At 58.0% G+C, this 25,403-nt stretch overlaps 3 non-coding genes across 3 annotated transcripts; 2 read left to right on the forward strand and 1 right to left on the reverse strand.

Moving 5' to 3' along the window:
* Positions 1-5,781: 5,781 nt before the first annotated feature.
* TRNAI-AAU lies at positions 5,782-5,855 on the forward strand. Its single transcript has one exon. It is a non-coding gene; the product is annotated as a tRNA-Ile (tRNA).
* Positions 5,856-9,162: 3,307 nt separating this feature from the next.
* On the reverse strand, positions 9,163-9,235 carry TRNAR-CCU. Its single transcript has one exon. It is a non-coding gene; the product is annotated as a tRNA-Arg (tRNA).
* A 5,282-nt stretch (positions 9,236-14,517) lies between these two features.
* Positions 14,518-14,599, forward strand: TRNAS-CGA. The gene has a single exon. It is a non-coding gene; the product is annotated as a tRNA-Ser (tRNA).
* The last annotated feature ends 10,804 nt before the right edge of the window (positions 14,600-25,403 follow it).

The following is a 25,403-nucleotide window of genomic DNA, read 5'->3' on the forward strand; positions in this document are numbered from 1 at the left end:
CAACCGCGGGGAGCCGAGAGCCCTTTAAATCCCAGCCGCGGCCGGGTATCAGAGGGCTCTGGGCGGCCTGCAACCGCGGGGAGCCGAGAGCCCATTAAAGCCCAGCCGCAGCCGGGAATCAGAGGGCTCTGGGCTGCCTGCAACCGCGGGGAGCCCAGAGCCCTTTAAATCCCAGCCGTGGCTGGGAATCAGAGGGCTCTGGGCTGCCTGCAACCGCGGGGAGCCCAGAGCCCTTTAAATCCCCGCCGCGGCTGGGCATCAGAGGGCTCTGGGCTGCCCGCTGCTGCAGGGAGCCCAGAGCCTTTAAATCCCAGCCGCGGCCGGGAATCAGAGGGCTCTGGGCTGACTGCAACCGCGTGGAGCCGAGCGCCCTTCAAAGCCCAGCCGCGGCCGGGAATCAGAGGGCTCTGGGCTGCCTGCAACCGCGGGGAGCCCAGAGCCCTTTAAATCTCAGCCGCGGCTGGGAATCAGAGGCTCTGGGCTGCCCGCTGCGGCGGGGAACCCAGAGCCTTTTAAATCACAGCCGCAGCCGGGAATCAGAGGGCTCTGGGCTGCCTGCAACCGCGGGGAGCCCAGAGCCCTTTAAATCTCAGCCGGGGCTGGGAATCGGAGGGCTCTGGGCTGCCCGCAGGGGCAGAGAGCCCAGAGCCCTTTGAATCCCAGCCGCGGCGGCTGGGATTTAAGGGCTCAGGGCTCCCGCGGCTGCCAGCAGCTCAGAGCCCTTTGAATCCCAGCCCCTGGCCGCTGATTGCCCCCTCCCCAGACCCCTGCCCCAACTGCCCCCAGGACCCCACCCCTATCTAAGCACCACTGGTCCTTGTCCCCCGTTACCCACTCCTGAGACAACTGCCCCTAACTGCCCCTTGGGACCCCAGCCCCGATCTAAGCCGCCCGTCTCCTTGTCCCCAACGGCCCCCACCAGAGACCCCACCCAACTTTCCCCAGGACCCCACCCCTACCTGTACCCTGATAAACCCCCTGGACTCCCATGCCTATCCAATTGCTGCCTGTCCCCTGACTGCCCCTCCAAACCTCTGCCCCATCCAACCCCCCCTGCTCCTTGTCCCTTGACTGGCCCCTGGAACCCCCTACCCCTTCTCCAACCTTGTAATCTTGTGGTACTGACGTGTTGTAGCTTCATTTTATATCGGCTTACAGGGCGGGAGTGGGGGGGGCACCACCATTTTGGGCCCCACCAAAAATTATACAAACCTGCCGCCTATGGTCAGGGCTGCACCCTGCCATGCTGAGCCGGTGTCTGTGCTAAGCTCGGCATCAATCAGGTGACTCTGGGAAGTTCGGGGTCCCCAGGCTCCCACAGGAGGGTGAAGCAGGTCACCCCTGGAGCAGGTTAAAGCTGCAGGGTGACAGTGGGGTTGCTGCCCCTGTGAACAGCTGCTGTAGCACCGCCTGGGCAGGACAGGGAGAGCCAGTTATACCCCCCCCCTCCCCCAGCCTGTATCGGGGGATGGGAGCACTCACACCCTGGGGACCCACCCACCAGAGATCTTCTGGGGGGGGAGAGTGGCACCCACACACCCAGGATCTTCTAGAGACGGACAAGGGCATCCACACTCCGGGATCCTCTGCAGAGGGACGGACACCCACACATCCAGGATTCTGTATGGGGGGCAGAGGTACCCGGACACCTGGTCTCCTGGATGGGGGATGGGGGGCACCGAAACATCCGGGATCTTACCTGGGAGGACAGCGGCGCCTGCACCCTGACATGAGACGTGGGCGGGGGAACCAGGAGCATTTCCCAGTTCCAGGCTGTCCCCATCTGACCAAGGCACAGAGCTCACAAGCAGAGTTTAAAGCTCCAGCTGCCAGGCAGCAAAATAAGCCGGGCTCCCTGGCTGGTGCCTTTGATCCCAGCGCCTGGGGAAGCTGAGGCTGGCGGATCGCTTGCGCTCAGGAGTTCTGGGCTGCAGGGGGCTGTGCCGAGTGGGTGTCTGCATTACGTTCAGCATCAATATGGTGATCCCTGGGAAGCTCAGGGTCTCCAGGTTGCCTAAGGAGGGGTGAACCAGCCCAGGTCGGAAACAGAGCAGGTCAAAACTCCTGTGCCGATCAGTAGTGGGGTTGTGCCTGTGAGTAGCCCCTGCAGCGTAGCCTTTGCAAGACAGTGAGACACGGTCTCTTTTAAGACCCCCCCCGCAGAGCCTGGAGGGGGGATGGGAGCACCCACATGCTGGGGATTCTGACTTGGGGGGAGGGACGCCCCCTGCAACACGGGTCTTGAAAAGCGGAACAGTGACACCCACAGAGCCTGGATGTGGCAGGGGAACCACACATGGGAGCTAGTTCATGGGGTGGGGGACACACCCATATGCTCCGTTGCACCATTCTTAATGAGAAGAACGGGGGCATCCGCACAACACGGATCCTTATTGGGCGGGGGGACACCCACACACTCCACTATTAACCAGGAGGGACAGGGGCACCAGACACCCCCAGTAGCGTGGAGAACACCCACATCCACCGGATCCCTCATGGGGGGTAAGACAGAGGGGATTGTAATGGGGCCCAGCGCACCCACGCACCAGGGATTGTTAAGGGTTGAAGGGACAGGGACACCCACACACACTGAGATCACATCATTGGAGGAACGCAAACCCTCCACAGAAGGACCTGGTCTGTTCCATGATGGCAGCCCAGCCTGGGTGAGTCAAAGTCTCTTTTTATACAGGCACGCCCCAGAGCGCCTGACTAGGGGGAGAGAGACACCCACCCACCAGAGATCCTTAATGGTCTAGGGTGCACCCACACACCAGGGATTCTTATGGGTGGGAGGAATGGAGACAGCCAGACACACTGAGATCACTTCCTCCAAGGAGCCTGGGCCAGACAGGGAGACACAGTCCCCCTTTACAGATCTGCCAGAGAACCTTCCTCCCACCCCCTCCACACAATGTTCTTATTTGGAGGTGAAGCCAGGGAAACCACATGGAGGATTCTTATCTGGGGAACTGGGGGGACCCACTTACCACCAGAGATTCTTAAGGGCAGGAGGAACAGGGACTCCCACATCTGTAGCATGGGGGTGGGTCGCCTGCTGGGATCATCTGGGCACATTTCACCTCGTCAGTTCCCTGCCATTGCCTTGGGGGCCCCTTGTTCGCTGCCTCTGGCACCCAGTTTAGCCTCCTTCCTGAGGGCTGAAACGCTTTGATCTATCTAAGGTCTGTGGGATCAGTGTGTGTCATGGTGTAATTCTGTGTTATTCGGGGGTCAGACTAGCTGAGCTAATGGCCCCTTCTGCCCTTAAACGCCATGAGAACATTTCCCTGGTTTCTCCTTGTGCCTGACAGACACCACGGTGAGGGGCCCAATAGAAGGTCCTGGACACAGCGCTCTGGCTCTTACTTTACTTGGGGACGTCAGCACTTTCCTAGCAAAGCTGCTGCTAAAGCGCTGGATTTGGGGAACGGTTCGGCTCCGATTCAGAGATCTGCCTGCGGGGTGTGAACCTGCCACGAGGAGTGGGAAACGCAACCAGTAACGGGAGGCGTTGGCTGAGCTCCAGGCTGCCCCCGTGTGGCCAAAGCTTAGAACTGAGCAGCGGAGTTTAAAGCTGGCGCTGGGAGGGACCTGAACACGCGGGGCACGAAGGCTCCTGTGTGTAACGCTTGTTGGGTGGGCAGCTGAGCGTAGCTGATTGCCAGAGTTCAGGGCTGCACCCCGGGGTGCTGAGCAGGTGTCTGTGCTGAGGTTGGCCTCGCTATGATGGTTTCTGGGACGTTTGGGGCCGCCAGTCTCCCTAAAGGGAGGGGAGCCAGGCCAGAAAAGGAGGCATTCAAAACTCTGATACGAATTGCCAGTGGGACTGACCCTGTGAAGAGCCACTGCAGCCCCGCCAGGGAGAGCCGGTCTCTCTTTGTGCAGCCCCCTCCATTCCTCAGGACAAGGGTTGTGCTCAAAGATCTGTGCCCCGTGTTTTTACCTCCGTGTGAAGCGCGCAGAGCAAATAACCCTCAGCGCCTCAGCTCAGTTCCAGGCTCCACTTCCACTCGCTCAGGCAAGATGGTGCAGAGCAGGGCCGGCTTTAGGCCTATTCCACCAATTCCTCCGAATCGGGCCCCACGCCTAAGACGGCCCCCACGTCCAGTGAGAATCGCTTCCCTGGCTAGAGGCGCCTTTTTAATTTTTACTCACTTGGCGGTGCTCTGGGTCTTCGGCGGCACTTCGGCGGCGGATCCTTCAGTGCCACCAAAGACCTGGAGTGAGCGAAGGACCTGCCGCCGAAGACTCGGAGCACCACCCGGTGAGTACAAGCCCTGCGCTTCATAAAGCCGGCCCTGGTGCAGAGGAGCCCCTGGGTGGCTGTGGGCCTGGGGAGGATGGATTTTGATTTTTCGGCCTGACCGCTATGGGCAGCAAGACCAAAAGTCAGATGGCCGGCTCTCCCGTCCACCACGCTCATCAGGAGCCCTTAGTCGACAGGCTCGGAGAATGCGGGCATCGCCCCCCACTACCTCTCGCATGCAAAGCGAGCGCTCTGCCGCTTGAGCTAATTCCCCGCAGCTGGCCTGACTCTCAGGCACCGGGCAAAGAAAGAGAAGGGCTCTGTGGCCTTAAGCAGAACACAGCCTGAAATGGGGAGGGGGGCACTACCCAGAGCTGGGGAAGGGGGTCCGAGTCCCAGCCACGCTCCTCGGCACAAACACCAATGTTCCCTCCCTGGAGTGTGTCTGGGCTGAGAGTTAGCCCTTGAAACAAGCACCAAACTTCAGAAGACAATGCAGGGATAGATCACTTGACGATTGCCTGCTCTGGCCATTGCCTCTGAAGCGCCTGGCATCGGTTACTGTCAGAAGACGTGATAGTGGCCTAGATGGACCATGGGTCTCACCCAGGAGGGCCGTTCTTATCTTCACCACTTTCCTCTAACCCAAGCAAAGCCAGAAGCAGGCCCAGCTCAGCAACTTTAGCAGGCTCCCTGGCCCCTGGCCCAGCATACAGCAAAATGACCCTGCCTCCGCCAGGATAGACAGCCACCGACTCCCTCTTCCAGACCAACGCAGCCCTTCCCCGCTTTGGCTGTCTCCAAGCTGTCTGCGTGCTCTGCTCTGCTCCACGGCTGCCATGCTGCCTGAGATCAGGAGGCTGCGAGGTCTCACGGTCTCAGCTGAGCTGGTATCGCATGCCACCCCGCCCATCTCCTCATTCCCTTCATGGACCCCTGGGATGTGAGTAATTCTGTATTTGAGTGGCTCTCCCTCCCGGCCAATGAGCTTGGCGACTAGCAGGGAGGGAGGAGGAAAGGGATTGTGCTCCAGTGAGAGCTCAGAAAGAAAGGTGCAGGTCCCCCACTAGAGCCCAGCCCAGCAGAGCACAGCAGAGCAGAGCAGAGCAGGCTGGAGAATGTGTGTATGGGTCTGACTACTTCTCCCATTTGAGCTAACTTCCCCCAGCTGTCTCCAGCCTCCCAGTCAGCGCAATGGGGAGAAGGGCCGGGGAGGAAGAGCTTTGTGCTCCGCAAGGGCTGGCTTTTGGGGAGGCCAAGCGGGGAGAGGGATGGAGGCCACTGGAGGAGCTGAGCCAGCTGACTGTCCATGGCTTCTAAAAGAATGTCCGGCAGCTGCCTTGCTGCTGGAGAATGCGGGCATTCATCCCGCTGCCTTTCGCATGCGAAGCAAGCGCTCTACCACTTGAGCTAATTCCCCTACCTTGGCTGACAGTGTCTTGATCCATCCATTCGATAACGGAGGCCACAATGTTCCCCGCGCCAGCCAGTGACTCCTTCCAAAAGGGTCAGGCAAGAGAAGCCTTCTTGCAGGCCGGCTAGCTCAGCTGGTTAGAGCATGGTGCTAATAACGCCAAGGTCATGGGTTCAAGCCCTATGCTGGCCACTGTAGTGGTGGGTGGGTGAGAGGGTGGTTTCTCCTCTTTCGGCTGACTGCTAGGGGTGGCAGAGGCCAAAACCAGGTGGGCCAGGAGTGGGCAAGAGCCCTGCTGGGCGCAGGCGCCGGGCAGGACGAGGCTCCGGAAGCCTCCCTGGGCTCCTTGCTCCAGCTGCTGCCTGAGAGGAACTTGGAGACGGGTAAGCCCGGCCGTCTCCCTTCCAGGCTCATAGGAGGCCAAGCTTGAGCTGCCTGCCCGCGAAGCCAAAATCGCAGGCCTGCCGGCTCGCCCCCATTGTCCACAGAGGGTTGACCTGATGGCCCGAATTCTTGCCGGCCGCCAGCTCCACCCAAATGGACCTGACGCCGGATCACGCTCCCCAGCCCAAGCCACAGAGGAAGGCTTAATACTCGGCACCCCAACCTAGGGGAGAGGCTTCACACTCGGCCAGCGCAGGGTGACCTTTGGGACTTCCCTGGACACCATCCTCCCACAGCCCACAACCAGACCCCCAAGCCCACACTCGAGCCCACCCCTCCGACAGGAAGGAGCAGGAGGACCACTCCACCCAGGGGCACCACCACTCGAAGTCAGCTTCACTTGCTTTCTCTTCTACCCCTTTCCTCCCAAGTTATGCGCGCCTCACGGGAGCCGGCACTGGGAAGACGCAGGCACGGCACTCTGACTGGCGGAAGCCAAATGCCCACACCGAGAGTTTAGAACGGGCTCTTGAGGCACTGGAGGAACCCCATGCAGACGCACTGATGGAGCTAAGCTTTACGGCCAAGGGCCCTACCTGTGCACAAAACCAACTTGCTTGTGAAAAGACTCCTCTTTCGGCTCCCCTTCCAAACTTCCAAATGCCTCCAAATGGGAAAACACACACAGGCTGGGGCCAGGTGAAAAAGGGGAGAGGCCAAATCTCCAAGTTAGCCGCACTGACAGGCCAGGCAGTGTAATGAGGGAGTCACCAGGCCAGGGGGTCCCATCCTCCGTGGGAACTGGAACTGCCTGGGCCAGAGTGGGGCAGAGCTAAGGAGAGAGCAGGAGCCTGAGAAGAGCCGGGGAGCAGAGCTGCACAGGTGTAGTGCCAGAAACTGCTCCCTGTAGGACTTTGCTACCTGTAGCAGTTACTGAGACCTGAGGTTGTTCTTATTTGCTGACTTGTCCTAATTGGCTAAAACTTGACAGTGGTGGGAGATGGAAGCATAAAGGCTTCATCCTCCAAACGACCCTGCCTGGTGCACATCTGTATCTATTACCTCTTAATACCGCATTGTCAAAAATAGAGTGAGGTCATTTAAGCAGCAGTGATTTTGCAGCTTCATTTAGGCTGTGGCTACACTTAGCACCTCAAAGCACTGCCGCAGCGCTGAAGCGCTAAGTGTAGTCAGCACCAGTGCTGGGAGAGAGCTCTCCCAGCGCTGTCCGCACTCCACCTCCTGTGCGGAATAACGGACAGCGCTGGGGCGCGGCTCCCAGCGCTGGGGCTTTGACCACACTGGCGCTTTGCAGCGCCACAATATGCAGCGCTGGAGAGGGTGTGTTTTCACACCCTGCTGCAGCGCTGCAAATTTGCGAGTGTAGCCATGGCCTTACTGTGCTAACAATGTAGCATCCTGACACGATACTTCTGCCCACATGCCCTGTGGGTTGGATTCATTTTAGTGGGACACGGGACATGTGGAGGATAATTTAAACTCTTAATTTCCTTAGGGTTTCCCTTTAATATACTTCTATGCTGGTGCAATTTCTGACCATTGCACGTCTATTGTATTTATTACAATAGCACAAGTAGTCACACAAGTGACATAGTCTAAGGGCTTGGCTACACTTGCAAGTTAGAGCCCATTAAAGCAGCCCCGGGCGCCCTAACTCCTGAGGTGTCCACACTCGCAAGGCACATGGAGCACCTGGGCTCTGTAGGTGGAGCGCTCCTGGTAATCCACCTCCATGAGAAGTATAAAGCTTGCTGAGCCCTGCTGAAATACCCGGGCATCAGTGTGGATGATGTGTTGCATCACTGCACTGTGTTTGGCCTCAGGAAATGTCCCATAATCCCCTGAAGTCAAGTGCCCACTCTGGTCATTGTTTTGAAATCGGCTGCAGGCATGCGGATATCCCCTTTCAAAGCTCCGTTTCTGACAGCTGGCTGCTTATCTGCTCTGGGACAAAGCAACCATTAGTGTGGAATGCTGCTGTTGTGAGTGTGTATGAGGGGAGGTGGGGGTCTGCTGCTGTCCAAACACACAAGACAGCATGCTGACACACTCTCAGCCCCCCAACCACACTGTCGCTCCCCCCACGTACACACAACACACTCCCCGTCACACTCCACCCCCGCCCCCCATTTGAAAAGCACGTTGCAGCCACTTGCACACTGGGATAGCTAACACACTGCACTGCTCTCTGTGGCATTGCAAGAGCTGCTAGTGTGGCCACTCCAGTGCGCTTGCAGCTGTCAGTGTGAACACACGGCAGCGGTTTCCCTGCTGTGGTTTAACTCCCAGCGCTCTACCTCTGCAAGTGTAGACAAGCCCTAAATTTCCCAAACCAACCGAACTCAGAAACTGCCCTCCACCACCACATGCAGGGAGTAGGGGCACCGTGGAGCACACGCCGCACTTACTGGCTCAGCCTTGTGCATGCTGGGGTGGCCACCTCCCCATTGATGAGACCTGGTCCCACCATCTCCGCAGAGCTCCAGTCTGCCCTGCTGCCATCCCTGTCTGTGTTGTCTTCTCTAGCAGTTGACTGGAAGGTGAGCACTGGCCGCATGCCATGTAGCTGTGTTGTCTCGAAGGGCGAAAGCAGAAGGAATGGTGCCTTCATAGCCCACCTAATATTCCATAACATAGTTAAGGAAAATATTTCTCAATGAATTCTCAGTAAAAGATCAGAAGCAGCCAGTGTCCGCATCAGTCTATGAGCATTGGTATTTTCTTGAAATTTGTCAGACCAACCTAACTAACACCTAACACCCATTTGAAGTTCTTCTTTTCACACTGTTGCTCATTCTCAGGGTCTGCTTTGTCTCCAGACAGATCCATTCTCTTTCAGGACAGCCTTGCTCTTTCTGTCTGTGTCACTCACTGAGGTGTCGGAGTAAACACTCCCCTTCCTTCTATTCTCAGACAAACACTAGTATTAAGTGTTTGCTACTGATGGGTCTAGAAAGCATTTGTCAAGTGGAAGATGCTGTTTCTCAGAGATTGCTCCCAAGATCCAGCACTTTGGGTTCAAATGTCTCCCAGTTTCCTTGGTGAAAATAACACCAAGGCTTTGTTGCAATATACAAGAAGGAAGGAGTTTTGCCACCCCAGATGGGACTTGAACCCACAATTTCTGGCTTAGGAAGCCAATGCCTTATCCATTAGGCCACTGGGGCCCTGGAAAGCAGTAAAAAGAAGGATGGAAATTCCATCTTAGGATTGCACATTCCTCACATTCACTCAGAAGCCAAATACCCCATTTAATGGCCTTACAGAAACGTCTGCATCCCCTGGCAGCGAGGCAACTGGGCAGGTGGCTGACAGAGCTGAGCACCACCTTTCTGCCAGCCATCGTTAGAGAAGAACCCCACCCTAGAGTCACCCCTCCCTCCTTCAGCACCTCCACGGCTGTGCTCTGAGTGGCAGTAGGATGATTAGGGGGCGAATCCGGGGCTGGAAGGGGGGTAAGGTCGGCCTGTAAGGAGTAACCAGGTGGGGCTGACCCAGGGGGAGGCTGTGGGCTGCTGGTTGGTTGTTGGGATCCGAGCTCTAGTTCAAAGCTGCACAGTGACCTGACACCCAGGGATATAGGGCCGACATAGTGACCCCCTTACTGGCCTCGGTGAACCCCAAACCCTTGTTACTAAGGGCATTGAGGAGTCTCTGTCCCTTAATAACTTCTGGGAGCTCCCCAGCAGGCTGCGGGCGTCAGCCGCCTCCTGCCTCACAGGTTAGACTCTTGGTGCTGTGCCAGCTGCCCCCTCGCTTGCAGGCCCAGTGTAAGAAGAAGGAGGCCCGGTGCTGGCAGAAGAGGGTTTTGATTAATCGACCTCTGTGTGATGGGCACAGGACGCTTCCACTCAGTAGCATAGCTGGGGGGGAGCAGGGGGAGCAGCTAAGGGCGTCGGGTTCCTCCGGTGGGGGTGTGGAGCAGCCGTTCGTTTTCCTGTTCGCACTCCTCTGCGGTGTGAAAATCGGGGAGGGGAGGCAGAAGCCCCACTTCCCTCCCAAAATGACACCCAGTGGGGGAAGCCAGGACAACAGGGTGGGGCGGCAAGTGGTGGCCAGACTCTCACCACCAGGGTCTAGTCTAGCTCAGGGTCCAGCTCAACCTCCTCCCCGCGCCACTGGCCCCCAGTCCCCTTCCACCACCAGGTCAACCCGGGCACTAGGGCAGGAATGGGGTGAGGCAGCAAGTCAAGCTGAGCAAGGCAGGCAAAAGCGAGTCTTGTCTTCATGGGCCGCTCACAATGACGTCCTTTTTGTGTGCAACTGCTGCAAAAACCTCCCAGACAGAGAAGTAACAGTGTTACCAGATTTGCCCCTTACTTTGGGGAATGCTCATTTATTCAGGTTACTTTTCTGGGGAAGGGTTTCTGTGATTCTGTCAATGTGCTGCTTGTGTCACTTTGTGTGTTCATTTGGAGCTCTACTCCTCCCTTCTACAAGTCTCCCCCCCCAATGGAGCTATCCTGCAGGACCTAGGTTCCCTAGGGCTGGGCCTAGTGGAGGTGGATAAACAGTAGATGGGATCTATCTCAGTGTTACTAAGGCTTTTGATACAGTCCCATAGGACATTCTCACAAGCAAATGAGGGAAATGAGGTCTAGACGCAATCAGTGTCATGTGGGTGCACAGCTGGTTGAAAGCCCAGACTCCAAGAGCCCGTCTCCATGTCTGGCTGTCCAACGGAGAGGGTGAACCTAGTGGGTCCGGCAGAGATCAGTCCGGGGTCCGGTACTAGTCAATATTTTCATTACTGATTTGGAAGATGGAGTGGAGAGCATGCTTCTAAAATTGGCAACTGACACCAAGCACTTTGGAGCACAGGATTGGAATTCAAAACACCCTTAACAAATTGGAGAATTGGTCTTCTTGAGCCAAACTCCATGGCTGGGCCCCTCTCTCTAGACTGGGCTGAAGTGAAACCCCAGAGCCAAACACTCCTCCTCCTGGGCCGTGCGCTCCACCCTTGAATGGTCAGATGCTGCTTAGCGCTGTCAGAGCAGCTCTGGCTGGGGGATTCTCCCAGCACTCTCCACTAGCGGGAAAGTACTAAATCCCCAGCAATGGAACCCAGGAGTCCTAACTCCCAATCCCCTGGCCCAGTCACTCCAGCGGAGCACACTCCCTCTCAAAGGCAGGGGGAGCGGCCATGAGGGCTGCTTGTAATTGCCAGCTGTGGGAGGGAGTGTGCAGCAGTGGTTAGCGAAGGGGCCTAGAAAGAAGGACTGCTGGGTCCCACCCATCCTTCTGACACTTGGTGTGACCCTGAGCCACTAGCTTCCCCTCCCCAGGCCTGATTCTCATCAGTGGGGTTGGGGTCACAGTCCCGACAGCCCAGGGGGGTTGGGAGGCTCCAGGAAGGTGTGTAAAGTGCTGGGATGTCAGGATCCTGGAGGCGCTGTCACCCCTGCCCTAGGGCGGTGTTCTACACCCCCTGCTGCTGGCCAAGTTTCTCCTTTCCCTGGCAATGAGACAGACTCTTGTTTTCCCAGCCAGCCGATCGCCCAGTGCCATCACCCTGGCTGCTGGCTGGGCAGGGTAACTCCTCAGGTCACCACCCCCCTCTCCAGCCTGCCTTGGCTTGGAGAGTGAGGAGAAGGGCGAGGGACGACACTGAACATCCTCCATCCAGCGCTCCGTCACCAGAGCAAGTGAGTGGCATTAGGGCTCCTCGGTGGCGCCCCCTGTCTGTCTGGGGAGAGGCAGAAAGAGGGGGAGAGAATCTCTCCCAAAGGAGATTGGATTTGTAAACAGCCCCCACGAGCTCCTCACTCTCAGACCGGGGAGGGGCTTCTCCAGAGCCGTCTCCAGTGTGTTTGGCAAGGTCCCAGCAATGGGGCTCCCAGCCCTTCCCTGGTGGGAGACTGTTCCCCAGGCTGAGAGTCTCTGAGCTGGGCCAGACCCGGGGAGCTGCTGAGCATGGAAATCGATGGGAACCGAGGGGGGCCTGGCCTTGCTATGCCGAGGGACTTTGAAGTGGGGAATGGTTTCCCAGGAGAAGTCCGGACTCCTGGGTTCTGTTCCTTCTCTAGCCTGGGCGGGGTTGTGGGGGGGAGGTGTGAGTGTGTCCTGGGCTGGCAGGAGGGAGCTGCTTGTCCAAAGTGACCGATGGTCTTTGTGACTGACCCCAGTGCTCGAAAAGGACGAGACTCCCCGGTTCTTGCAGCCCCAGGGATGAGGAGGGGGAACGTTGAGGGGGAGCAGATCATGCAATGAACTCCTGCCAATGTGTGTAGCTTGCACTCCCTGCACCCCTGTGGGGGAGGAGGAGCTGCTCTGGCTGGGGCAGGGATGGGAGAGACCAAACAGGCTGGTTAGTGAGAGACTGCCCTGACCCCAGACTCCCAGGCTCCTTAGGATGTTCAGGAAGAAGGCTCTGCCAGTGGCCCCAGAGCCTGAGGAAGCAGCTGCCATCGTCCCCAGGAGCGGAGCGGCCCCTCCGTCCCCACTGGCGGGGAAGGAGCTCCCGGCCGGACCAGGAGGTGGAAGTTCCCAGCCTTCTGGAAGAGGAAACCTGCTCCCGGCGCAGGCGCTGAGGTGGGAGAGGCACCGGCCAGGCCAAAATGGAGCTGGGCCAGGATGCGGCTGGGCAGGCAGGACCCAGCCCAGGAGCAGAATCGGGCAGGGTGGCTCCAGGGCTTGTTGTGTGGGCAGCAGCGGCCCCAGGAGCCCAGCCCCCATTTCCAGCAGGAGGCATCGCCCTGCCCGGTCAGTGGGACCTTCCAGCCTTCCCAGGGCAGGAGGTGGAGGATCCCTCTCCCAGCCCCCGCAGCGCGGCCCGCTCCCCTTGGGACAGCAGCAGCGCCTGCGACTCGGACAGCAGCGAGGCCGACGGACGCTTCTGCTTTGTTCCAGGTGAGGAGCCAGGCTGGGCTCAGGGAGGGGTGAGGAGGGGGCTGTGAACACCACAGGCCCAGGCCCTCGAGCAGTGCTATGGGGGTGGGTCCCCAGCTCAGGTGTCTGGCCTGAGCCACTGAACCCCACTGTCACTAGATGCTGCCACTGTAATCCTTGGTGCTCCATTGGGTGGGGGGTGGGAGGCACCTCCCAGGGAGTCCAGGACAGTGGGGGGGGGGTGTCTCTTTGCTATGGGCTCCTGAAGGAGTTGGGGGCTGACAACACTGAGGCTACTTGGAATCAAATACATTTGAGATACAAATACATAGCCCATGTTCATAACTTCAGCTACAAAAATGGTGCACACATACAGCCAGCATCATTATAACCAGCCAATCATAACCTTGTCCTAGACACCTCACACGCCAACCTTTGCACAATGTTTGCTGCACATATATAACAGTGGTGGCAACAATGATCTCTACGGTCCCAGTTCATATTAATAATGTCACAGCAGGCTATAGAGAAGTGGGAGGGAGGCGTCTTCCAGCCGTCGTGTCTCGTCCGTTTCTCCCTTGCCGCTTGGGCCGAGGTGGGAAGGGAGCGAAACGTGCCCGGCTGAAGGTTTTGCGCTCGGCCTTGAAGATTAAGCCCGACCCCCTGGCATGGCTAGGTCGGGGTTTTCCTGGGCTCTGTGGGGGGAGGGCTCAGCTGGGAGAAGGGGCAGACGAGGGGATTTTGTCTCTGATAGATAAGGGCTTTGTCAGCAGGAAGCTGCAGGTCACATGCTGGGGGTGACAATGGGGTTTGAGCTGGGGCAGCAGCAGCAGGGAAGCAACGTGTGTGTGTGGGGTGGGGGGATTCACTTGGTAAAAATGAACCTGCCAAGCTGCTCCCTCTGCTGGAGCAAAAGCCTCTCATTTATCTCCTCAACTCCCCTCCATGAAAATCTCCACCCTCCCCCCGTGCTGAGAGACCCCCTCACTCCCATGGAGATTTGTAATTGTTCTAACTCTTCCTTGGCCTTGTCCAAATAGTTTTTCCAGAAAAATGATCAAGGACATTTCAAAAGAGAAAAACAAAACAAACCAGAGAAAGCCCCACCGCACCCAGTTTGGGGCTGAATTTTTCTACTGTAATTTTGAGACAATAAAACTCACCCCTCTATTGGCCAGAAACCAAAGCTAGACCTCCTCCGCCGTAGCTGTGACTTCTGCTACCGAACCACCAATGCGCTGACTCCTCTTGTGAGACATTTCTCTGCACTGCTGCTAATCCAGTTACTGACTCCAGGAAACATTTTCCTTAGCCTGGCTCCGTGTGTCACTGGTTTCTCTAGCAAAGGCCAGTCCCTGGCCCTGTGGTCCAGACATCCTCATTCACATCAAGCTTCAAGTTGAGAATCATTTCCCATTCCCGCTCTGTGGAAGGGGAGACTTTTAAACGCGCTCTCTGTGTGACTGCACATGGCTAAGCAAAGAGAACAAACCCCCAATCCCCCCTGTGCTTTGGGAACCAGGTTTGCGGTGGGAATTCTGTAGTTCAGATGATTTCACGCCTGGGCATTGGGATTCTTTACCAGTTTCTCTGGCATTGGGGCAGTTTTGTGCTCACAGCTGTGATGGCCGAGTGGTTAAGGCGTTGGAGTCGAAATCCAATAGGGTTCCCCTGCGCAGGTTCAAATCCTGCTCACAGCGAGGCCTGTGTTTTAGCCAGTCTCTCACCTGGGCAATACCTCTGTACAACCCCCTGAGACACTCTCAATTCTCTCCCCACCCCCAGGAAATCCTGTTCTGCTCCTTTCATAGAGATCCCTGGGACACCCCCTCACACTGTGTCCCTGAGGGGTCAGGCAAACTCTCAGCGCCTGAAGCCTCTGCCACTCACCTGGTGCCCCATAGATCAGCCATTGCCCTGGTTCTGCTCCTCTCTCTAGAGTGTGAAAGGAGCCAAGTCAGTGACTCCATGGGAGCTACGGGGCTGCAGAAACAACAGGGCAAAAATAGGTGCTCAGCGCCCACTGGCAGCCAGCTCCCCTCCCCCCCCCACTACAGGCCTTGCTGACAAGCTCCTCCTCTTCTCCTTCAGCACCTCCTACCTGCCAGTGACCAGCTGTTCAGTGGGGTGCAGGAGGCGCTGGGCAGGGAGGGGGAGGAGCAGGGACGGGAAGAGGTGGGGGAAGGAGAGGAATGGGGCAGGAAGGTGCAGGGCAGGAAGAGGTGGGACAGGGGTGGGGGTGTGGGGGAAGGGGTGGAGTGGGGGCAGGGCCTGGGGAGGAAAAAGGGGGATTTGTCCCAGACCCCTCTAGGGCCGGCCCTGAAGGGAAGCACCGACTATCACAGTGACAATACAACTGACCAGCATTGCGGGGGAGGCTGAGGGAGATCCACCCTCACCAGGTCTCTTCTCTCCCCCACGGTGAGGCAGACACTGCTCTCTCCTGGCTCTCACTCTAGCGGCTGGATGCCAAGGAGCCATTTCCCCACAGGAAGTGCATTGAGTGCCCCTGTGGTGCTGGGGGGCTGGCGCTGCTGCTGCCTGTGGGGGCTGGCAGGGGGGCTGATGTCTGCACAGACTCTCAGCTGCCAGGCCGGAGGGGGCACTTGGGACCTTACCAGACTGGCTCAGTGAAGACGGGGGGTTGACAGAGCAATACAGACGCTCTCCAGAGCACGGAGCAGCATCTGCCCATGCAGCCAGGCAATGAGCATTTCCCACAGCCTGGAGCCGAGGGGGAGGCGGCAGCTGCTGTTCCAGCTGCTCGGGGACAGGCCCTGTCAGCCAACAGCCACTTCTTACTCCCCACAGCTAAGGGCGTCGGGTTCCTCTGGTGGGGGTGTGGAGCAGCCGTTCGTTTTCCTGTTCTTTTTGTGTGCAACTGCTGACAAAAATATCCCAGACAGAGAAGCAACAGGCCAAAATATTTCAATGCAGCTGCCAAAGTAGCTCAGTTACGAGAGCGTTAGACTGAAGAATTAAAGGTCCCTGGTTCAATCCCAGGCTTTGGCAGGCCCTTTCATCCCTCTTTGTACAGGGGTGGCTTGTTTTCTGGGAGCACTGCAGTGCCTGACCCAAGGTGAGTCCCTGAGCTTGGGCTCTGCAGTAGGAAAACATAGAAGGGGCTTCTGCCCCTAGTTGGCCCACCTGACCTTTAACAAGGCGAGATGGGAGCTGTCTTTCCCAACATGGCAGGAAGAGAGCAAGGCAGGGTGACCCTCAGGAATGGTGCCAGAGGGCTGCTGGGCAGTGACAGGCAGGGATTGGGGATGGAAGCTCCTCTGTGCAGCTGAGCAAGGGCAGTACCAGGGAAGGGGCATCTGTAAAAGTGACCCAGCAACACCTCCTCCTCTGGGCACCTAGAGCAGAGGCAGCTGGTGCTGACAGCTCCAAGGGAAGGCTTAAAAGCCACAGAGCAATGGAGGTCAGGGCTAGAGGAGGGCAGGACCATGCCTATGTGTGGCCAGCAGACAGGCACCAAAACACCCAGCCAGGCTGCTCCCTGCCATGCCAAACACCCACTGAAGGTCACCAGCATGTGGGGCGGCTGCTGATGCTCTGTGGCCAACATCAGAAGATGGTAGGAAAGCAGGGCCAGCCCCCATCGGTGGGGCCTCTGACTGGTCCCACTCAAGGTGCTCACTTTTGCAGTGGGGCAGGAGATTTTACCCCAAGAGGCTTTTCCCCAGCTGGCAAGAAGCAGAGAAACACCCAGGCTCCAAAGACGCTGTGTAGCAAGTACCCTCCAGCACAGGGACAGGCGCACACACTAGCCCGGGCAGCCGCGCACTTTCTTTGGCAAGTCAGGAAGGGCAAAGGTGAGACTGGAAACACCTGGGGCTCATGCCCCAGCCTTTGTGACACCCACCCCCCAACTCCTTCCTGGGGCTCTAGCTGAAGCCAGAGCATTGGCCTGAGCGGCCAAGAAGAGGTTCCAGCCCTGAAGGGAGCAGGACTTTCAGCCCAAAGGTAAAACTGCACGATTACAACCACGAAGGGACTTGAACCCTCAATCGCCTGATGCGAAATCAGATGCCTTATCCATTAGGCCACATGGTAACATGAGAAACCCCCCTCCAAGCACTTCTTTGGAAAAGGCGGACATTGTTCTGAGTGTAGAAAAGAAACTTTAATAAAAGGAGGAAAATCACCCTGTCTGGGTGCTTGGGGCTCCTCTTCAACAATACAACACCCGGTCTGCTTAAGCCCCACCCAGTAACCTGGGAAACTAACCCTGGCCACTGGGTGCCTCTAAGAGGCGATACTTTCCCCACTCAAACGCACTGAGTGTAGAAAAGAAACTAAAGGAGGAAAATCACCTTGTATTAACTTGGGAAAACACCACAATCAGGATTCATAACACAACACTATGAGCAAAACACCCCCCCCCCCCACAGTGCGCTGGGCAGTGGCCTTTGCCTCGGGCTCTTAAATCCAGACACCAGAAGCTCTGTGGATGTGCCCTCCCTTCACTGCACCTCACCCACAGCTGCTGTCCTGGGACAGTGAAAACCCAGAGTTCACCTCTCACCTCCCGGGGGGAAAGCCCCTTTCTCCCTCCGCTGTCTGGCCACATTGCCGGCCACTTGCCATTCCCCCCTGTCACTGCTCTGCTGGCCACCCTCTCTGCTCTGGGACGTCTTGTGGTCCCACCAGGAGCGGGGCAGGCTCCCTAAAGGAGCGGCCACCAGAGCCCGAACAGTAGCCCCATCCCTGCTACTCAACTCCACGCCCCTGCACCACCCCTTCTCCCCAAGGCCCCGCTCCTACGCTGCCTCTTCCCCCAAAGCAGAGCACCTGTTGATTACTGTAGACTTCCAGCAGGGAGGACTCTGTGGGCAGGGGCGGCTCTAGGCATTTTGCTGCCCCAAGCATGACAGACAGGTTGCCTTCGGCAGCTTGCCTGCGGGAGGTCCGCCGAAGTCGCAGGACCAGCGGACCCTTCGCAGGCATGCCGCCAAAGGCAGCCTTCCTGCTGCCCTCGCGGTGACCGGCAGAGCACCCCTCCACGGCTTGCTACCCCAAGCACGCGCTTGGCGTGCCGGGGCCTGGAGCTGCCCTGTCTGTGGGGACAATTTTTCTGGCAGGAGGTCTCAGTGGGAACATGCCTCTCTGGCCAGCCCTGCATTTGCTGAAAAAGTCAGCACACAGCACTTTGCTGCAGGCCCAGAGGCCTTTCTTCCTCCAGACTGTGAAGCCAGTGGATAGGTGAGGCAGTAGCACCTTCAGTCCCAGGCAGTAAAGGACCCTTCCTGGGAAAGGCCATGTCCTGAAAAGGAAAAACTAAAGTCAAGGAGAGTCCTTCTAAAACTCTTTGGGTATGTCACAGGGGGAAAGTGTTTCTTTGCCTCACCAGGGACTTGAACCCTGGCTCTTCAAATTAGAAGGCTGATGCTCTGCCAACTGAGCTAGCTAGACTCACATTCTACAAAAAGCAAATTTTGTACAGAAGAGAAACTAGTCAAGAAAAATGAGGGCAGGAAACTATACAGAAAACCTGCTACTCTCGCTCTCTTAGCAGTCCTAGCCCCACCTGCTCCTCCATCTGGTGCCCTGAGGCCGTATTCTTTTTTTTGTTAAATATCAAATCCAGGAGAAAACACAGTTATACAAAGCAAAATGAAATCACAAACAGAAATGTCATTGGAAATACAGAAATAAAAGGGGAAAATGCAATTCCCATCACTTTATCATATCTGGGCCATTCCTGTATCGAGAGCACCCGCGAAGGTCCCTGTGTGCTTACGAGAAACGTGAAGGAACTCATACCACAGCCTGAACATGAAACTCAACTGCTCCCAGGTGCCACAGTAAAACCCTTTCCCTGCTGTGAAGTTGCACTCCATAGGATTTTATGAATATATGCTAATGAGTGTGAATATAAAGTGACTGGACAATGCTTCATGCAAAAGGTCTCTTGTAAGGTATCATTACAAAGCTTATAATCTACGGTGTGTGTTCATCCTATTTGTATGAACCGATCATTCTTGGATCTGAAATTAGAAATATGAACTATAACTCTGAGGTCCTGTTGTAATGATGCAAAGTGTGGGCCATTAATAGTGGTTTGGACTCTTGATGGCCCATTAACCAGGACAATTTACTGGAGATGGCTCTGTCCGTCACCATCTGTGAGTCAGGCCAGGAAGAATGAAGGCTTGGGGGGGGGTGTGTGTCTCACGGGACATGTGACCATGTCACCTGGTACAGGAATCCATCTTAATCCTGGGGCTTTTCCCCAGGAGAGAGACAAAAGATTCCTGCCTTGTACCAAAGCTCTATAAGAGGGTGGAACTGAACAAACGTGGCTGCAGTCATGAGACATCCCCTAGCTACCACCTGAGCTGGAACAAGGGCTATAGCAGGTGAAAAGATTGGGCCCAGACAAGAAATAAGTCTAGTCTTTGCCTCTCAGTCTGTGCAGATGGGACCTTTCCCTCCAGTGCTGGAGGATTCTCCCTTCTCATCTACCCTTGTCCCAAGCAGCACAGCAGGTGGGAATCTTAAATGTGCAGAGGAGACTTAGGAGCAGAAACCCCCCCAGACCTTCCATGCAATTGGCACTAGCCCCTCACTGAGCAGGATTGAAACTCCTGCAGGGCATGAGCAAAGCAGCAGGGTGAAAAGAACCTAGAGATGCTAGGATTGAACCTAGGATCTCATACATGCAAAGCATGTGCTCTACAACTAAGCTACATCCCCAGATGGGCCATTTGTGCTATAGGTTACACTTAGAGCCCTCCTGTTTCCAGAGCACCTAGTGACCTAAAAGCAGCATGAGGGACACATTCCCTGCTCTGAGGCCAAATCTGCTGTCCTGCAAGTTGCTGGTTCTTAGGGGTCACTCTGCTGCAGGGCCAGATTCGATGTGTGGGGCAGAGAGAGTGGGTGCCCTGGGCTCAGGGTGCAGAGATACACTCAGCCCTCTTCCCTGCATTGGGTGGGGGTGCTGCCACCCCCTCCTGGAATGTAATGGGAAGGAGGGCGCTGTGAGTCGCTCAACACCTGACCCGGTGGCAGAAGTGCTGTGGGGAGCTCCAGGTGTTTCTAGGATCTGCTCTTTCCACCTCCCTGTAAAGTCCAGCTTTCCCCAGCACATTCACTGCGGTGCAATTGGGTCACTGTTTCCATGGCTGAACAGCAAAGAATCACTCCCAGTTTCCCTTCTATCTGCGGCAGGATTAGCCTGTGTCAGTGATTAATTAGGTGGATCTTGTTGTAGATTGATATTCATTCCCCACCTTGACAATTCACACTGTCCCTTTCCCATGCAGATTCCCAGCACCTCAGTGATCCTCGTAGCAGGAGTTGGGGCCTGAGATTTTCAGGGTTCTTCCCCCCTCCACCTGGAGTGAGTCCAGCAGCTCCCCCAGCCCCGACAATCCATGACATAACAACAGGGGCATAAAGAAAAGGGGAGGGAACATCTCACGGCCAGGGCTGGATGTGCCTAGGGCCCCCTGCTTATCCATTGTTTCCATGGAATTTGGCCCCCTGCTTTGCACAAGGGACAACTCAGCTCAGCATCGATCAGGTGACTCTGGGAAGTTCGGGGTCCCCGGGCTCCCAAAGGGAGAAGCAGGTCACCCTGGAGCAGGTTAAAGCTGCAGGGTGACAGTGGGGTTGCTGCCCTGTGAACAGCTGCTGTAGCACCGCCTGGGCAGGACAGGAGAGCCAGTTTACCCCGAGCCTGTATTGGGGGATGGGAGCACTCACACCCTGGGGACCCACCCACCAGAGATCTACTGGGAGGGAGAGTGGCACCCACACACCCAGGATCTTGTAGCGGGGGACAAGGGCATCCACACTCCGGGATCCTCTGCAGAGGACGGACACCCACACACCCAGGATTCTGTCTGGGGCAGAGGTACCGGACACCTGGACGGGGATGGGGGCACGAAACATCCGGGATCTTACCTGGGAGGACAGCGGCGCCTGCAGCTCGACATGAGACGGGGGCGGGGGAAGCAGGAGCATTTCCCAGTTCCAGGCTGTCCCCGTCTGGCCAAGGCACAGAGCTCACAAGCAGAGTTTAAAGCTCCAGCTGCCAGGCTAGAACACAAGCCAGGCCATAACACAAGCCAGGCCCTGTGGCTGGTGCCTGTGATCCCAGCACCTGGGAGGCTGAGGCTGGCGGATCGCTTGAGTTCAGGAGTTCTGGGCTGCAGGGGCTGTGCCGATCGGTTGTCCGCACTAAGTTCAGCATCACTATGGTGATCCCAGGGAAACTTGGGGTCTCCAGGTTGCCTGGGAGGGTGAACCGACCCAGGTCGGAAATGGAGCAGGTCAAAACTCCCATGCTGATCACTAGTCTGATTGTCCCTGTGAGTAACCCCTGCAGCGTAGCCTCGGTGAGACATGGTCTCCTTTAGACACCCCGCAGAGCCTGGCTGGGGGATGGGAGCACCACGCTGGGGCTTCTGACTTGGGGAGGGACGCCCCTGCAACACAGATCTTGAAAAGAGGAACAGCGACACCCACACACCACAGAGCCTGGACGGGGTAGGGAACCACACACGGGAGCTAGTTCATGGGGTGGGGACACACCCATATGCTTCGTTGCACCATTCTTAATGAGAAGAACGGGGCATCCACACAACACGGATCCTTAACGGGCAGGGGATACCCACACACTCCACTATTAACCAGGAGGGACAGAGACAGACACCCCCAGTAGTGTGGAGAACACCCACAGCCACGGATCCCTCATGGGGGTAAGACAGAGGATTATGTGGGACCCAGCGCACCCACGCACCAGGGATTGTTAAGGGTTGAAGGGACAGGGACACCCACACACACTGAGATCACGTCCTTGGAGGAGCGCAAACCCTCCACAGAAGGACCTGGTCTGTTCCATGATGGCAGCCCAGCCTGGGTGAGTCAAAGTCTCCTTTTATACAGGCACGCCCCAGAGATCCTGACTAGGAGAGAGACACCCACCACCAGAGATCATTAATGGTCTAGGGTGCACCCACACCAGGGATTCTTATGGGCGGGAAGAATGGAGACAGCCAGACACACTGAGATCACTTCCTCCCAGGAGCCTGGGCCAGACAGGAGACACAGTCCCCTTTACATATCTGCCAGACAACCTTCCTCCCACTCCCTCCACACAATGTTCTTATCTGGAGGTGAAGCCAGGAAACCACATGGAGGATTCTTACCTGGGAACTGGGGACCCACTTACCACCAGAGATTCTTAAGGGCAGGAGGAACAGGGACTCCCACATCTGCAGCATGGGGTGGGTCGCCTGCTGGGATCATCTGGGCATATTTCACCTCGTCAGCTCCCTGCCATTGCCTTGGGGCCCCTTGTTCGCTGCCTCTGGTACCCAGTTTAGCCTCCTTCCTGAGGGCTGAAACGCTTTGATCTGTCTAAGGTCTGTGGGATCAATACGTGTCATGGTGTAATTCTGTGTTATTCGGGGTCAGACTAGCTGAGCTAATGGCCCCTTCTGCCTTAAACGCCATGAAAACATTTCCCTGGTTTCTCCTTGCGCCTGACAGACACCACGGTGAGGGCCCGATAGAAGATCCTGGACACAGCGCTCTGGCTCTTACTTTACTTGGGGCGTCAGCTTTCTAGCAAAGCTGCTGCTAAAGCGCTGGGTTTGGGAACAGTTCGGCTCCGATTCAGAGATCTGCCTGCGGGGTGTGAACCTGCCACGAGGCGGAGCGCAACCAGCAACGGGAGGCGTTGGCTGAGTTCTGGGTTGCCCCGTGTGGCCAAAGCTTAGAACTGAGCGGAGTTTAAAGCTGGCGATGGGAGGGACCTGAAAGCGCAGGGCACGAAGGCTCCTGCGTGTAACGCTTGTTGGGTGGGCAGGCAGGGCAGCACCTCCCGCAGGAGCACAGACCCCACCTACTCCTCCTGCTTTCTCCTGACACCAGCACCACCCTTCCCAGCACCGCCTCATGGCAGCATCTGCTTCGGGACTCGCACCAGAAATGGGAAGTCTGGGCCGGGCCTGGCAGCGGCTGTCAGGAAATGGAAGCAGACACGACCACTCCCATGGTGCTGTGGGGCCCGTCCTGGCTGGGGGAGATGGAGGCAGTGGACACGACCACTCCCATGGTGCCGTGGGGTTTTCAGGTGGGGTGCCCCCAGGGTTGGGCTCCAGGAGGTTTGGCATCTTAAGGGACTGGGGGTTGCTTGGAGGAGGTTTGAGGACTAAGGCGAAGGGAAGTTGGACACTGGCCAGAATACCAGGAGACAAGGCAGGTGAGGATACCCAACAATGGTTGGGGATACATGCAGGGCACTGCTGCACATGGCCACCAGGGGCACTGCTGCAATGGTGGTGGTGGTGGTGGTGTGGGGATGATAAACAGGCCACTGCCTGAAGTGGCCACTACCACAATGGTGTGGGGAGGGGAGGAGATACCAATAGGGCACTGCCACACCAGGGCACCACGGGAGGTTGTGGGGCTGAGGGGCCCAGCGCCCCAGGCTGCCGCCAGGGGCTGCTCAGCCCCCACTGCAGCCCCCAGGCCCAGCTGGTGGGGTGAAGCCCTTTCACTCCCGCTGCCTCTGCCCTGGGGCCCCAGCCGGATCCCACGGGCCGGGCTGCTCCCGGGGCAGGGGCTGGGCCTGGCGCCTGGAACTGGGATCTGAGCCGGCGCCAAGTGCGAGCCGCCACTTGCCGTCCACCTCAGCGCCCCTTGGACTGGCCCCGCCCTGAGCCGCGTCCCCACTCCGGTGCCGCTGGCGGACTGAGCCGCGCAGACCCCGCCGCCAGCGGGATTCAATCCCAACGGCGCAGCGCGCCCGGGGGGGGGGGCAGCGAAGCCTCTCGGCGAGGGAACCGGGGCCTCCCCCCACGCGCCGAGTCTAGGTCCCGCGCGCTCTCCGCCAATCAGGGAGCGGGGAGGGGCGCGGCGGAGTGAGGTGTTACGGCCCCTCCTTCAATAGAGGCCGTGTGTGTGTGAGAGAGAGAACTACGCTTCCCAGAGTGCACCGGGAGGGGCGTTGTCTGAGCAACCGACCGTCACTTCCGCTCTGAGACAGGCCAGGAACTACAACTCCCAGCCTGCCCCGGGGCGCCTCCGTCCTCTCCAGCCCAGGTGAGGCGGGTCCTGGGTCAACCTGACACCTCCCCCAACGCAACTCCTCATCCCCGCTCCGCCAGCCAGGAGCCCCGCCCCGCCCCCTCCGGCTCCTGACCCGAACTCGCGTGTCGGGGTCTCGGCCCCCGCAGCCCGCGCCCCCAGCGCCCCGCCTGCTTCTCCCTTGGCCTCGTCTCTCCCCACTCGCGGGGCGGGGCTGTTGGATGGAGCCATACGGAAATACGGGGCAGGGCTGGGGGCCAGGACTCCTGGGTTTTCCCCAGCTCTGGGAGGAGGAGGGAGGGGGCAGAGTGGGAGGGCTGGGGTGCCTGCTGCCCTCGCGGTGACCAGCAGAGCCCCTGCAGTTTGCCCCAACCACGCGCTGGGTGTGCTGGTGCCTGGAGCCGCCCCAGTTCCAGCCCCTCTGCCCAGGCACCTCCCCCAGCCAGACACCCACACCCAGCCCCTGCACCCGCCCACCCCAGGGCCTCTCAGCCCAGAGAGCCCCGGCTGAGTGGGAATCAGAACCCCGAAATTACCCTGGGACCAGCATGATCTGCCCCGCCCTGCCCTGCTCGCGTGTATTCGGAGTGAGTCAGTTTCCCTGTCCCAAGGTGTGTCCTGCCCTGTGTCTCTTCTCCTCCCCAGTTCCTCCAAACCAGCCCATTTCCCTGCACCCAGGCTGGGTCTCTGCCAACCCCTTCTCCCCTCCTGCCCCCAATATCTCCCTGCCCCTGCAGGTCTATAGAGCGGGATCCTCCCACCCCCTTCTCCCTAATTTCCTGTCTATGGAGATGGGTGTCTTCTCTGCCATCCCCTCTCCTACCCGCCCCATATCCCGCTGCCTCTAGGGGTCTATGGGGCTGGGTCTCCTCCCCTCCATCCCCTCCCCTGCCCCCAATATCCTCTGGGGCTCTGTGGGGCAGGGGCAGGGCTGGGGCTCTCTCCCTGCCCCTGTGCTCCCCCCTGCACGATGTCCTGGGAGTGACTCAGATTCCCTGGACCAACATTTCACACACACCCACCCCCCCCCGCCAGGTCTCCCACCACCCCACCCCAATTCTCCAGCACCCCAGGCTGGGTCTCTGCCAATCCCCCTTCTCCCCACCTGCCCCCAATATCCCCAGCCCCAGCAGGTCTAGGGGGTGGGTCTCTCCCTCCCCTTCTCCCCCATCCCCTCATCCCTTCCCCCAATCTCTCCCTGCCCCAGGCTGTCTATGGGGCGGGGTCTCTCCCTGAAGCCCCGCCCCCAGCGCGGGGCTCACAGACAATCCCCGCCCAGCGGCTGTGACGTGCGGTGACGGGCTCATTCCCCGCGGGCAACTCATTCACTTGAGATCAAAATGACAGGAGGTGTCACGTGTCCATGGGCGGGGCTATGCAGATGAGCAGTGTCTGGCGGCAGGACGGAGAGCAGCGAGAGGAACCGAAGGAGCCTGGTGGAGAGAATTCTCTGCG

This window comes from Mauremys reevesii, linkage group 12 (assembly GCF_016161935.1).
Source record: "Mauremys reevesii isolate NIE-2019 linkage group 12, ASM1616193v1, whole genome shotgun sequence".
In the NCBI taxonomy this organism is placed as follows: Eukaryota; Metazoa; Chordata; order Testudines; family Geoemydidae; genus Mauremys; species Mauremys reevesii.